General features: G+C 44.5%; 1 pseudogene; it reads right to left on the bottom strand.

Moving 5' to 3' along the window:
- Positions 1-219: 219 nt before the first annotated feature.
- LOC126452324 (5S ribosomal RNA) lies at positions 220-337 on the bottom strand (annotated as a pseudogene).
- Between the last annotated feature and the right edge of the window lie 16,117 nt (positions 338-16,454).

Raw genomic sequence — 16,454 nt, 5'->3', positions numbered from 1 at the left:
TGCTTTCATAATGAAAAAGCACTCCGCCTTCAGGCCACGAGTGGCCTATTGGGACCATCCGACCGCCGTGTCATCCTCAGCGGTGGATGCGGACAGGAGGGGCGTGGGGTCAGCACACCACTCTCCTGGTCGTTATGATGGTATTCTTGACAGAAGCCGCTACTATTCGGTCGAGTAGCTCCTCAATTGGCATCACGAGGCCGAGTGCACCACGAAAACTGGCAACAGCGCAAGGCCCCCTGGGTGGTCACCCATCCAAGTGCCGACCACACCCGACAGCGCTTAACTTCAGTGGTCTCTCGGGAACCGGTGTATCCACCGCGGCAAGGCCGTTGCCTTTCATAATGAAATAATTTCATAAAACTTTTTATTTCGTATTTCAGTCCTTTATGGTCTCGAGTTTCCGAAAACAATGAAATGCATACATCTTAAATTTCCAACGCTAAAGTGAAATACTAGTTTTCATAAATATACCTTTAAAAATACTTAAGTAGTCCTTAACAACGATTTATTTTCAAGAAAACTTTCACCCACTAGTTTGCCCCTTACAGGCTGGATTTACATGTGCTGAAGTGTGTGATTTCTCTGTCAGACAAAAAAGAACACAAACAGATTGTCGTTGTTCTAGCGTCAAAATTGTCTTAACCGTGACATGTTTTCAAGCAGCCTTTCATCCCCTTCATCTCACCCTTTTAGGAGTGGTGTTTCGAACGGTCTTTCCCTAAACGATATCTACAATGAAAGATCATCATTCCTCCAAATTTCAAGTTTCTGTCCTCAGCAGTTTGGGCTGGGCGATGACGAGTCAATCGCCCAAGACGCTGCCTTTACGTACAAAGATCAGTACACCATTCCACTGCTGGTAGCGACCACGATCATAAACGAGATGTAGGACCACCGTGCTCTGACTTTGTTGAAAGTGTTTCAGTTTTAATCCTTTATTGATATGCCGTAATATGTCATGAAATTTTATAGCACTGGTAAGTTACCACACGAGATACTGCAGTGGTTGGCACACTAGACTCACACTCCGGAGGACGACAGTAAACCACGTACGGCCATCCTGATTTAGGTTTCCCATGATTTCCCTACGTCGCTCAAGGCAAATGTGAAAATGGTTCCTATGAAAGAGACTGCCTGATTTTCATCCATATCCTTCCTTAATCAATGTTTGTGATCCGTCTATAACGATCCCGAAGTCGACAGGCCGTTAAAGACCAACCTAGTCTCTTCCTTTCCTTTGGTAGGTTCTTCCCACTCGTGCTACCACTAACTAACTTTTTGTGTTGTATGCTGCCTACGTCTGTGTTTCTGTAACCTATGATTTCATAGATGCTCCTCATGTCTGTCACAGTAATCAGTACCAGACAGTCCCATATCTCACACTTACATCTGCTGCACATATATCGGTGATCGGTAGCTACTCAGGTACACGTCAAATGTCAAGCCTGTCACTGACTCCATTCCGTGCATACACAAACAATTACACAGCACGTGAACTACCATTTTATATTTTTGCGTGGAAGATACTTACTAGGACTAAATTCAAAATGGTCCACATCCAGCCGTTTTCACCCATTGTAGATTCGGGAACTTTTCACCCACTTAACAGAGGACAGCTGATGGTGGGGAAGAGGGAGTCCCAGTTTGGAATATTCAGGAGAGTATTTTTCAGTTCAGACGTTTGCCTTACCGTTGAGAGAGACCTCCCGATCACCTTGGTCACTGCTCGGATATCCTACCCTCTCCAGAAAATGAAAAGTATCAACAAAAAAAAAAAAATACTCCAAGAACCACAGACATGGAATCAGCCAGCGTTGCCCTTACGGTTATAGAGAATTTATCCAAGAACACCTCCTCCTCTTGCGATTTTTGAACAATGTAATCACTGTTAACAGCTGAAATTTGTTGCAGAAATCAATTAGCGTTTCTCCTCCCACATTTTCTAATTTTCTTGTAACCATTCTCCCCCTATTACGCTTTCGGCACTGGTGTTTGTTTTGTACTACTGCTTCTGTAGTAGGTGTTAGAGGAAGCAGGCCCACAGAATAACAAGTGTGGACCCAGGGGGAAGAGAGTGGGATTCATAAAATAAGTGAACTATAAGAAAAAATAACAACCAAGAAAGTAGCCAAAGTCGCTAACGCACGCCTGTGCGGTGGTGATCGACTGGGAGTGATAATCCGGTTCGAATCCTGGGGAAGGACGAAGTTTTGGCTGCCAGTATCTGGCTGGCAAGGGGAGGAGAGGTGGCGGCTGAGAACTGCTGATCACCAGCTTTCGCACCAATGTCGTGGATTAAATTCCAAACCTGTCCTCTGTGTCTGATGAAGTGAGAGCATGCGACAGTGTTGGTGGTGATCCGTTCATCGGATGGGGGCTTCAAATTCGGCTGCCTCTTTGGTACTATTTGAGAAGAAAGGACAGCTACTCGCACTGCGTTTCACCCTCTTTCTTGTCTCATCATCATCATCATCACCATACAATTTTAAAGATAACGCTACACCACACACGCATCCACTACACTTAGCAGCACTACACAAATACATGTACGTCACATCTCTCACGTATCTACATGGAAAGGGCCCCGTGTACGCGGATGGCAGCCTTTCGCACAGGCGGCTGAACCCACGCCGCGGGATCTCCCAGCCGACAACGCTATACGACATTTACATTTTTTCTCATTGAATTACACACTACCCTCATATACGTCTTCTGTCATTTCATATTCTGCTTCTGATGTCAGCATGTATAGCTCAAGTATTGCTGTAGAACTTGCTTTGCCATCGATTCAGATCAGAATTGTCGTATCACTGAACTGTTGACAGTTGCTCCCATCCTGCTGTACCTTTATTCAGTGGCAAATCTTAGTCCCGTCACACCGTTTACAGCCCACAAACTGGCTCCGAAGCTGTATACTGAGGACAATGTTACGACACACACTCACACACTCACACATGTATATATATATATATATATATATGTCCTTCTGTGAAACTTTGGCTATATATCTAGAATGATACCTTTCTTTCTCGTCAGTATCCACAACTGTATACCTGCATATGGCATTTCTTTTGATTGGAACGCTGTGTAGCGTAACAGTAGGCTTACTCGTAACACGAAACTATAAGAAAAGGAATAGGAAAAGCAGTCCAGACACCAGAATGATCATTTAAACAAGGAAAAAATTTTAACCGCCAGTAAGCAGTTAATCCATGATATGTTCTTAGAGTAACATTCTCACTTAAAAGGCCAAGCACAGTTTTGTCGAATCTATCGTCAATGACTATGTACAGACAATAATCTGATAGTGTGATTGTCACAGTTATACACTACAGTAAATGTTTTGGACTGGCAAGACAGCCAATCCACTACGACAGGAAGCCGAAAGGCACGCGTTTAAGCTCACGCAGGCTGGCGTGACGTCTGGAACAGGACAAGGTCTTGAGACTAGCAAAAAAGGTACGTAGCTTCTGGAATACTTAACTTTAATCCATAATTGGTGAACATCGCTCTTGACGGTACATGGTTTGCAGAATCAATATTGACTGGTAATGGCGCCTCGCTAGGTCGCAGCAAATGACGCAGCTGAAGGCCATGCTAACTATCGTCTCGGCAAATGAGAGCGTATTTTGTCAGTGAACCATCGCTAGCAAAGTCGGCCGTACAACTGGGGCGAGTGCTAGGAAGTCTCTAGACCTGCCGTGTGGCGGCGCTCGGTCTGCAATCACTGATAGTGGCGACACGCGGGTCCGACGTATACTAGCGGACCGCGGCCGATTTAAAGGCTACCACCTAGCAAGTGTGGTGTCTGGCGGTGACACCACATTCCTCCCCCGCAAATCGGCGTACGGTTGTGTTATAAGGCTTCCGCCCGCCGTGGGGAGGACCCCATGTTGACGTATGCGACGAGGTGGGTAGCCTAACAACAGGCGAGGCTGTGCCACCCGCACCCTGCCATTCGGTCCGAGGGGAGCTAGGAAACGCCTGAAAACCTGCTCCAGGGTGCACGCCAACATGCGGTGTATGCGCCCGTAGAGAGACAGGAGGGGCCGAAGGGTCGACCTCCATCGGGTCGGGGCACTTGACCGGCGAAGACGCCATGTAGTCCGGAGCGGGCAAGAAGTCCATCGCGGGGGCAACGGGTCACGGGAAGCGATCGGCGGCGCATGACCCAGGGAGGTGCCTGGCGGTTGCAGCGACGCGTCCACTGCGGGCGTCGCCGGCGGGAGAATAGGCGGCGGCGGCGGCGGCGAGTCGCCATGGGGCAAAATGGAAGGCAGCGTCGGTAACACCTGGGGCTGAGGCGAGCCAGTAGATGGGTCCCCAGGGCGCTGACCGGACGGCACCGTTGTTGAAAGCAGACGCGGAGCGGCAGAACCCGTGCGACGACAGAGGCGCAGCTGATTGAGATGCCGACGCACCTCACCAGAGGCCCCCAGAACCAGATACATAGCGCGGCCGAGGCAGCGAAGAACGCGCCCTTCGAGCCAATGCTGTGAACCTCGATGGTTACGAAAGTAGACAACGTCGCCAGGAGCAAAACCAGGAGTCTGCCGCTGCACAGGAACCTGAAGCGGCGGATGTAGCAAAGACATCAAGGTTCGATGAGGACGTCCGTGGAGCAACTCAGTCGGCGAGCGACCATCTCGGGGCTGAGAGCGGTACGAGGACAAAAAGAGCAATAACGCGTCCTCCCGAGAATGCGACCTTTTCAACTTCAACATCAGTGACTTGAAAGTCCGGTTCAATCGTTCAGCGGCACCGTTTGAGTGTGGCCTTGCAGTATGACTGAAATTCTGCATCATGAATTGTGGGCCATTGTCGGAAACAATAGTCTGTGGAAGACCTTCAATGCTAAAAATAGCAGATAACGCTTGGATGGTGGCAGATGACGTCGTGGAAGACATCCGGACAACAAAAGGAAAATTACTGAATGAATCTACCAAAACCTACCATTGAGCATTCCAGAATGGACCAGCAAAATCGATGTGTAAGCGTTGCCAAGGGGAAGTGGCTTTTGGCCATGTAAAGAATTTCTGTGGTGGTGCGGACTGTTGTTCGGCACACGCCATGCAAGAAGAGCACATATTCGTAATCGCAGCATCGATTCCGAACCAAGTACAGTGCTGACGAGCAATTTGTTTCGTTCTCACTATATCCCAATGTCTTTGGTGGAGAAGCCGTAAGACAGAGGACTGTAACGAACGTGGTACCACGACCCTGGACTGATCATTATCTGAACGCAACAGCAAAACACCACGTCTAACAAAAAGTCTCTCCTTGTGAGCAAAAATCGGCGAACCAACGGATCCTCGATCCGTGACTTTGACAAGGGCCATTGCGTGGCAACAAAACGCAGAACGGTAGCAAGGACTGGGTCGGCAGCTGTGGCTGTAGCTACACGACGAAAATCAATCGGAAACGATTCCACCAGGTCATCGGTTTCCGAATCAATGAACATGCAAGCAAGTTCGGAGGAATCGAATGCTCTATCCTCAGCAACAGGCAAACGGGACAACGCATCGGCGTTTCCGTGCTTAGCAGTGGACCGATACAAAATATCGTAGCGGTACTGCGAGAGGAAAATAGACCAGCAAATGAATTTCTGCGCTGAACGTGGAGGTACAGGCTTATTCGGATGAAAAAGCGATGTCATAGGTTTGTGGTCTGTGATGATGGTAGAGTGACGACCATACAAGAAATCATGAAACTTAGTAACACCAAATACGAGAGCCAATGCTTCTTTCTCGATCTGTGAATAATTTATTTGCGCAGACGAGAGCAATTTGGACGCAAAGGCAATAGGGCGATCGTGCGGTCCATCTTTGTGCGCAAGCACAGCACCGATCCCGAAATCCGATGCATCCACCATCAACAAAAGGGGCTTCTGGGGATCGAATGGCGTAAGGCAAGTAGTGGAAAGCAACGCCGATTTCAACTGGCGAAAGGCGCGTTCCCATTCCGTCGTCCAGACGAACGGAACACCTTTACGGCGTAAGCGATGGAGCGGAGCTGAAATGGAAGAGGCGTGGCGCACGTAGCGATGATAATAATTGACTTTTCCCAGCACACTCTGTAGCTGCTTCAAATTCTTCGGCGAAGGCAAGTCTTGTATGGCACGAAGGTGCTCTGAACTGGGATGTATGCCTTGGGCATTGATTACGTGTCCCAGGTAGGGTAAGTCACGAGCAAAAAACACACATTTGTCCTTCCGCAAGCGTAGACCATTTTGTCGCAAGACCTGAAATAATGTTCTGAGATTGGCTAAATGTTCTTCTTCTGTCTTTCCGGAGATCACAATATCGTCCAGATAGTTTTCTGCAGTAGGGACCGACGCACAAACAGTTTGCAGATATTGCTGAAACAATGCAGTAGCCGCTGCACATCCGTATGGCAGTCGTTTGAATCGATACAAACCAAGATGCATGTTAACCACCAAAACGCGCTGGGATTCATCGTCCACAGGTATTTGCAAGTACGCATCTGCTAGGTCCAACTTCGAAAAATATTTACCCGGGCACAGTTTGTCAAAAAGATCTTCCAGGCGGGGTAAAGGAAACGTTGCAACCACTAGTTGTGGATTCACCGTAGCCTTGAAGTCCACACAAAGACTCAATTTTCCAGAAGGTTTTTGCAAAATTACGAAGGGTGATGCCCAGAGAGAAGCCTGCACACGTTCAATTACACCTTGTGATTCCAAATCGTTTAATGTTCTTGCGACCTCATCACGCAATGCGTGGGGAACATTGCGCGCTCTGAAAAATTTCGGTTGCGCGTTTACTTTCAGTCCCACATGTGCTTCATAGTTCTTAGCGCAACCAAGGCCCGGTGCAAAACTGTCTGCGAACTCTTCACATAGACGAGAAACACTGGCTGAAGGCACAGTCTGGTTCACCGATAGGACCTGATTGACTATAGACAAGTTAAACAACTGAAATAAATCGAAACCAAACAAGTTCACTACAGAAGAAGAATGAAGTACGTAAACTAATACAAGTTTTGTTTGCCCTTTGTATGTTGCAAGGAGGCTGCACTGTCCTAACACAGGGATTGCTTATCCTGAATAACTACTTAACTTAACATTTGCTGCACGCAATGGAGGTGTGCCCAGCTGTTTGTACGTGTCGTGATTGATCAGTGAAACTGCAGCTCCGGTATCGAGCTGGAGCGGTATCACTTTGCCATTAATGTCCAAATATACAAAAAGTATATTGTCCTGCTGACGACAAGAGCGACTGTCTCGTGCAACGTGAACTGACACTGGTACAGAATCACTTGCGACTTGACGGGATTTCCGTCGATGTCGACGCACACCATTTGTGGCACGAACACAGTCACTGTTAGAGAGAGTGGTACTGGGCGGAGTGGAATTAACTACATGAACTTCCATGGGCGAAGGTTTACGAGCGTTAGTATTCTTGGTTCGATTCCGATTCCGGCGCGAAGCAAACGGCCTGGAATGGCTGTTAGTGTCCGATCGGAGCTTTTTCTGGCAAACACATTGAACATGTCGTTTTTTATTACAGAAAAAGCAATTAGCTTGGCGTGACGGGAAATTCTCATACGAATGTCGAGTAGCACACCGTGGGCATGATTTCACTGCATTTGCCTCCTGGTGCGGGACACATGGCGGAGAGCCAGGCAGCTTTGGTGCGGCCGGGCGCGAGGACTGTTTGCTGTTCCGTGTAGCGCGCCCGGCGGGCCGGTTAACCTGACACACGGGTGGCGAAGTTTCAAATGATTCCTGAGCAAAGTCAAGTGTGTCCTGCCGATCCAATATATCCATCACTTGTTGAAGGGAGGGATCGACTAGTTTCAAAATCTGTACCCTTATACGAACATCAGAAACGTTCTGTGCTATTGCATCACGTACCATAGTATCTGAATAAGGGAGTCCACATTGATACTCAAAAGCACAATCTCTAGTAAGGCCCTGCAAAGTGGCAACCCATTCCCGATTAGTTTGACCGGCCGTACATTTTGTGCGAAAGAAGGCATACCTTTTCGCAACTACATTGACTGATTCTTTGAAATATGCGTCTAATGCAGACAAAATTTCGTCGTAGGACAGAGTTGCTACATCGCGTCGGGGAAATAATTTCACAATCACACGGTACTTCTGGACGCCTACGGATACTAACAGAAAAGGCTGCCGCTCGTTACCTTGAATTCTGTAGGCGGCGAGATGGAATCCATTGGCGTGACCACTCTGTCCAGCTTTCCAGTGCAGCATCAAAAGGACGAAAAGGTGGTGCAACTGCGTGTTGTGGCTGCGGTAGCGGTGGAGTGGCGGCTGCCGCATCGTTTTGCATTGCACGTAGACCCTGGACGAGCTGTCCAAGGGCATCCAGTAAGGCCTGCCTCTGCTGGGTCTCTAAGCGATAAAATTCGGACAGTACATCTGGAGATTGTGGAAAAGCCATTACACAAGTAAATCTGGGCAGTATAGTTACGAACGCGAATTGGGCTCGTCGCCAACTGTTGTGGACTGGCAAGACAGCCAATCCACTATGACAGGAAGCCGAAAGGCATGCGTTTAAGCTCACACAGGTTGGCGTGAGGTCTAGAACAGGACAAGGTCTTGAGACTAGCAAAATAGGTACGTAGCTTCTGGAATACTTAACTTTAATCCATAATTGGTGAACATCGCTCTTGACGGTACATGTTTTACAGAATCAATATTAACTGGTAATGGCGCCTTGCCAGGTCGCAGCAAATGACGCAGCTGAAGGCCATACTAACTATCGTCTCGGCAAATGAGAGCGTATTTTGTCAGTGAACCATCGCTAGCAAAGTCGGCTGTACAACTGGGGCGAGTGCTAGGACGTCTCTCTAGACCTGCCGTGTGGCGGCGCTCGGTCTGCAATCACTGATAGTGGCGACACGCAAGTCCGACGTATACTAGCGGACCGCGGCCGATTTAAAGGCTACCACCTACCAAGTGTGGTGTACGGCGGTGACACCACAGTTAATTTAAAAATTGAGCCAGTAAGCGTACGGCCGCGAAGGGCAGGGTTCTAGGTTTGAATGCCGATGACGCACACAGTTTTAATCGGGATTTCAGAAAATCTAATGCGTTCGTATTCAGCTCTGTGACGACACGCTCAGTACGCCTTCCACGCCGAGGTGATTTAAGGTGATTTCCCGTACTGGCGACTGTCAAGGTCAAAAGTAAATATTGTGTGTGTATGGAAAGTCAGTAGATGTACTCAGTTTTCATGTTTGTTTGAGGCTGTGCCGTATGCATTTTTTTTCTTATTTCAGCTGAATAGCTGTTTATTTACTCAACGTGATTATCCATAATCTTTATTTGAGTGATATACAAGTAATCTGATTTCATGGCCTGTGCAGACAGTTATCCTTTTGCTGATCACGGTGTTCCGATACGGTATGCGGTTGGCAGTTCATGTGGTTCCCTACAATATCGACAGCGGATAATACGAGTATCGATATTCATCGAAATTAACTCCAGAGAGAGCGAAGTGAATCAAATAAATTAAATTTTAATTTTACTCCAACCTGGACCCCCTGCCGTATTTGATAAGCGGATTGTCCTTATACTTCAATATCCGGTGTGGCACATGCTTTTTTATTTTGTATTTTTTTAATTTTTTGCGCAGTCGAACCATTCTCATTTAGCTGCGACACATACGTGATCGTGTACTTTCGTTTCGAACGTTTTTTCTGTTCAGGGCAACGTCGTTTCGCCATCTCTCATTACACACAGTGCATTGAAAAATTATTTTGCGCAGTGGTGGACGTATGGAGACATAACACTGAGTCGCTACTAAGAAAAGGTTATGCGAGTATGCAAACAGCAGGATCTGGCGTTTGTTGATGATTACCCCACCTCATTCCTATGAACTACATATCGCATAACAAAAACTTAGATGGTACCAGATAATTGTACATTTACAACAAAATGCTATGTTAGGAAGCCGGAGTACAGTGCACAGCAGAAGGTACATAACACCAATAATGCACATACTTTTTACTGTTCGTAGTTCCTAAGCGAAATACAGGATGGTGTCAGCAGAATGGTAGAGGATTCTTCATAGAGTACGGGTTCTCTAAATTAACTCAACAAAATTCTGAAAAAACAGATTCATCTTTCTTTGAAGGATTTCCAGTTACGTTCTCCGAATATTTCTGTTACCTTCTCGTGTGTGTATACGAATTGGCTTGGAACTTAACAGCGCTTTTCCAAAACCAATCAGTCATCAGCACTCTGCAGTAATTCACTAGTACTCAAGGGCAGCTTGGCCTACCCTACAAGAGACAAGTACCAGGCGGCGACCTGTTCCAGCTGTTCACTGGAACTCCTCTGTTCTAACTTCTTGAGACAGAGACAGGCAGTCCCTCTTCAGCACTATGCCAATGAATGCTGTAAAACGCTACTTAGCTAGCAGTTGCTGTGTGTCCACCAGAGCCTGTCACAGTATTCTCGTAGCTGAAGTGCATGTTGCTCCACCAGATGCTGCAGCGGAGCGTCACTCTCCTCTGAATGCTCGATACTGAAACTGGCCACTGACTCCCTCATCTGCTGCGGGCTAACCTTTTCTTTTCTTCTTCTTAATCCATTCTGGGTGCATAAAGCCCTCTTCAGTATCCGTCTGGAACATTCCTTTAACCATTCCACGACATATGATCACCTTAATGTTTGAAACTTCCTGGCGGATTAAAAATGTGTGCCGGACAGAGGGTCGAACTCGTGACCTTTGTATTTCGCGGGCGAGTGTTCTACTATATGAGCTACCCAAGCACGGCTCATGCCCCGTTCCCACAGCTTCAATTCTGCCAGTAACTCGTCTCCTGTCTTCCAAACTTCACAGAAGCTCTCCGGCGAAGCTTGCAGAACTACCACTCCTGGAAGAAAGGATATTGCGGAGACATGGCCTAGCCACAGCCTGGGGGATGTTTCCAGAATGAGATTTGCACTTTGCAGCAGAATGTGCGCTGATATGAATTCTCATTCTGGACCTTAATGTTTGATTATCCTCTTAAATTCCATGCGAGATTCATCCATAAGGGGCGTCGAAACCCTTTCCCTTATTCCACTGACCTTGTCACCGGCGCCTTTGGCGAGGTGTGAAGAGTATTGCTTACTGCGTTTCTGACCAACCTCTCAGAAACAAATAGTGTCCATCTGCTTCGGGAAACGTTATCTTCACCCTATATCATGTTTGTCTTCCATCTGTCACCCTGGCAAAGTGGCCCGACCATGGATCCATGCGCACTATTCTCGTTACGATCTGACATGTATTTAAAGTTATGAAAATTTTCTAAGATCGCAGACCTCCCCCCAAAAGCAAATCAATGTGCGTTACCTTAAGTGCTGCTAAAACATTTAAACTATAGTTACAAAGTATTTGCATAAATTTTTTCTTAAGCTACACCTGAAGAAAAACATCTTGAACATCTGACTTTATATCTTCCTGGAAAGCTTGAAAAATCAATTATCTTCACGGGTTTGCCGCCATATGACGCTGTGCATATTCCACTTGTCGGAAATTGTGCTACGACAGAGTGGTAATAACAAATAGACTTTAAGATGTGAATAAAGTCTATTTGTTATTACCACTCTGTCAACCTTGTTGCTCAGATATCTTTCATATAAGACCATTTCCTCCTCTCTGTCTACTGAGCGTGAGGGTATTCCTCTTATTTCAGGTGTTTGGACCATAGTCGCGTTTACACAAATAGTCCAAAGGTAGTTCCCATCTTCAGGCTCAGCAAATAGTTTATTGTGCACACACTTTCAGCAATTACACGGTATAGCATTACAATAACAAGAATAATTTAACTTACGCTCATGTATGTAACAATGGAATAAGTTTGGACCTTCTCTTCCAGTTCTAATTCAAGATGTTCTTTATCATTGAATTTACCAACCTCTTCCTATCGCTTATTCACTACTCGTAAGTCATCTAAGTTGGAGGTGATGTAATTCATATTGTACATCTAAACTACTGATTTTTCGTCACAACAATCTAAGTTTTTTGTACATTTGTCGTTATATCTTCCTTGATGTAGTTCATGTGGATCACTTTGTCTGGTTGAATGTAAGGTGTGATATGTGTACTTTACAGCTCCTCTGAAATTTCATTTTCCTACGCCATTTAATTTAATATCCTTAGATCGATATGTGCTACACAAAACGGTCAATCTTCCTCCTTTAGTATTACCTACAACCACCCACTATTACTTGAACTACACCATAAACGTCTTTCTAATGAGACCATTTACTTGGCACAATTTCTACATACATTATTGTCTCATACTAATTTTACTTGACAGTCCTTCTGGTTACACACTGAAATTAACCCAAAGATTTTTTTAGATATATTTCACCGTTTGTCCATTTCTTTCTAGTTTAATTGATCGGGTGATGACTGAACGTACAGTTTCTTAGAGCTATGTATCAACAAGTATTCTTTCCCTGCTTGTATGTAAGCATATTGGTCAGCATCAGGCGTGATTTTACTTGGTAACTGTAACAAGTTATATACAAACTGAAATCTCCTTACTTAGTGCAATAATAATTACACAACCTAATACGTCATTGGTTACAAATAAATCACGATCTATAACCTTTAACAATATGTACTCACATTTTTCTGTTAGCAGTATTGGAAACTTTCCTTCCGTTGATTCATTTTGAATTAGTCTTGGACATTTGACAGTTTGAACTGGATTTCCAACTTGAGGGGCGAAAAGGCCCTTTTGGGCGTGAAGTACCACATTTAGTAGTTGTTCGTGTTACGTATGTAATAAATTTTATTGAATTTGTATTGCAAGGGTTGTTCACCGATCGTCATGAATGAGGCAGTCCTATTTAGACAATGATATGGAGTCCTCAGATTGTTTGTAATTAATTGTTCTAGTTAAATCATTCCATTTTTATGATATGCTCATTCAGTCACTTGTTCTTTGGCTATTTTCATCTAAACTCCAAAATGTAGCATATTTTGGACAATAGAAAGGAGAAGGTTTGGAAGTTTACTTACTTGGTTACTTAAGTTCTCCAAGTTATGTGTTTCTTTATCCTCGTCTACTTCACTCCCCTCCTTCCATTTATGGAAAGAAACACATTGTTGAATAAAAAGAATTTCGTCCTTTAAGGCTTGTATATCGAACGTAAGGTTAGGCTTCTTGGTATGTAAACGGACATCACTAACCCTGTTAGCGACATGGTCTACCGAGCATGCAAACGCAGCATTTGGGCCTCGAACGAGAGGTAGCTTCAAATAAAGTAATACACTCTTGAACCACACTGAGGCAAGAATGACTTGCACTGCATGTGGAGCTCACCTCCCAGACTATTTGTGACGTGGTGGTTAACAGCCTGTCCAATACGTCCCACATCTGATGATGCAACACAGCCATATTATCCTTTCCAGATTCACAGCAAATGTGTCACTTAGTTGCATCAGCTTCAAAATGTTTCTTACTCCCATAATAAGAGAATACTACAAAAACACAGTAAGCTGCAATGATAAGTAAGGTATTAACAAGAATACAACAGGATAAATTCTTATATCTACCACACCTACAAGATACTGATTGCTCGGTACCAAGATATGCATTTATCTAGCGACAACCACTCTCTGCTACCTTTGAAATGGTGGTAGTTAACCATGGAGCAGGTAAGTTTGGATGCAGGGGATCCTTCAGTAGGCCGGCCAGAGTGGCCGTGCGGTTCTAGGCGCTACAGTCTAGAGCCGCGTGACCACTACTGTCGCAAACTCGAATCCTGCCTCAGGCATGGATGTATGTGATGTCCTTAGGTTGGTTAGTTTTAAGTAGTTCTAAGTTCTAGAGGACTGACGACCACAGCAGTTAAGTCCCATAGTGCTCAGAGCCATTTGAACCATTTGATCCTTCAGTAGTAAGCAACCAAGCTTTTTATTTAACATTTAATATTGTCAGGCAAGCAGGGCTAAAAATGTCACATACATTCGTACTTGAACAGACGATTCAGTTCGATCGTTAGTATATTCAAAGAAATCTTGTGACAGCACAATGAGATGTGGCCATCAATCAATTAACAATTTAAACACTTACGAAAATTTTCAAATGAATCTTACGAAGGAACTATTAGCACTGGCCCTTAAAACTGTTAAAAAGTCACTAAAACATTGGTTTTTATAAAAGAAATTGGAAGGGTCCAAATTTTCTAGCGCAAATTTAATTTAACTGTTGACACCTCAACCGCACTGACATTCATCCGTAGGTAAGGTAAAGTCCAATGAATGTGTTGTCTGTAAAGAGCTATGTTGCGTGTTTGGTTTTTATTCTTTTTTAGTGTTGTAGCAATGGAGACAAATGTAATGCATTAGTATAGAAGCGAGGAGGCTGTTGGCGGCAGTGCAGTAGCCAGGACTGCAGCTGTCCACCCCAGCACCAGCGACCAGCGGCGAACAGTAATAATAATAATAATAATAATAATAATAATAATAAATCCCGTGGAGGCCCGGGAAAAGAATAGGCCTCCGGTATGTTCTGCTAGTCGTAAAAGGCGACGAAAAGAACAAACCACTAATAGGGCTAACCCCTCTTTTAGTGTGATTACTTGGTTCAGGACTGAACTAAAGAAGCCTCGGACAAGCGCCGTCATGGTCGGGGACGACGCTTGAACCCTATGCCCGCCCACAATGGTAACGACACTGCTAGCCAACTGGAAAATGATTTAAATCCAAATAGAGGTGTTTTGCTGGATATGCTTCCTGCAACCATCCTAGAAGGAAAACAAAGACAGAGGATGAGATGGTCAGATGAAGTTATTCGACACCTCATATTCTGTTATTACCAAGCAACAAACACAACTGGATACAGATCACAAGTATACACAACATTTATCACCAGATAACTGGAATTAAAATTTTTAACAGAACAACGACTAGCTGATCAGATCCGTGTAATAATAAAAAATTACAGGATACCCCAGTCAGAATTAGAAAACATCAAACAACAAGTACAACAAATACTGGAACAAAATAATGTGCAATTAGAAGAAGAAGAAAATACAGTAATGGACTCAAACATCCCAGAGAAAACAAACAATGAACAAAACGCGTCAATTAAACAATCAGAGGAAAGCGAAATCTTAAGACAGCCACCAGCACAAGCACAAATAGAACATGAAGTGACACACATGTTAGATATAGAAGAAAAATTTCAGTTGACATATATTGAATACAAAGACACAAATACAGACAGTAGACCATTCTTGCATAGACCACCAAATAACCCACAAGTCGAAACAACAATAATAACTACCAACACAATCATACACAACAAAATAAATGAAAATACAACTATGGAAAAGTTACAACTACTGGTTTATGTAGGAGCACTCACTATACTAAATATACACACTAGCCAGAGTTCAGAACCAACCAACACACAGAAGAAACCCACAAAACCAGCATGGCAACACAGGCTACAGATCAGAATAGAAAAACTGAGAAAAGAAATCGGACAGCTAACACAATTTGTAAGAAATGAAATCTCGGAAAAAAACGAAAAAGGTTAGGTAAAATCTCACAATAAGATGCGACAGAGCAATTATATGAAAAGAAGCAGAAATTACAAGCATTCGCCAAACGACTTAGAAGATACAAAAAAAGTGAAAATAGAAGGAAACAAAACCAAACATTCAAGACAAACCAAAAGAAATTTTACCAGACAATAGATAACACACACAATAGAATAGACAATCGATCAAACATAACAGACATGGAACACTTCTGAACCAACATATGGTCAAACCCAGTACAACATAACAGGCATGCACGGTGGATACAAGCAGAAACAGACACATACAAGATGATACCACAAATGCCTGAAGTGATAATTTTGCAACATGAAGTTACCCAAGCAATTAATTCTACTCACAATTGGAAAGCTCCTGGAAATGATAAAATAGCAAATTTCTGGCTAAAGAAATTCATCTCAACACATTCACATCTAACCAAATTATTTAACAGTTACATTGCAGACCCATACACATTCCCTGATACACTTACACAGGGAATAACTTATCTGAAACCTAAAGATCAAGCAGACATAGGGAACCAAGCTAAATATCGCCCCATAACATGCCTACCCCCCCCCCCCCCATGAACCATGGACCTTGCCGTTGGTGGGGAGGCTTGCGTGCCTCAGCGATACAGATAGCCGTACCATAGGTGCAACCACAACGGAGGGGTATCTGTTGAGAGGCCAGACAAATGTGTGGTTCCTGAAGAGGGGCAGCAGCCTTTTCAGTAGTTGCAAGGGCAACAGTCTGGATGATTGACTGATCTGGCCTTGTAACAATAACCAAAACGGCCTTGCTGTGCTGGTACTGCGAACGGCTGAAAGCAAGGGGAAACTACAGCCGTAATTTTTCTCGAGGGCATGCAGCTTTACTGTATGGATAAATGATGATGGCGTCCTCTTGGGTAAAA

Source organism: Schistocerca serialis, unplaced genomic scaffold (assembly GCF_023864345.2).
Source record: "Schistocerca serialis cubense isolate TAMUIC-IGC-003099 unplaced genomic scaffold, iqSchSeri2.2 HiC_scaffold_849, whole genome shotgun sequence".
NCBI lineage: Eukaryota > Metazoa > Arthropoda > Insecta > Orthoptera > Acrididae > Schistocerca > Schistocerca serialis.
The sequence above is the reverse complement of the archived record's forward strand: the minus strand, read 5'-3'. Positions and strand labels throughout refer to the sequence as shown.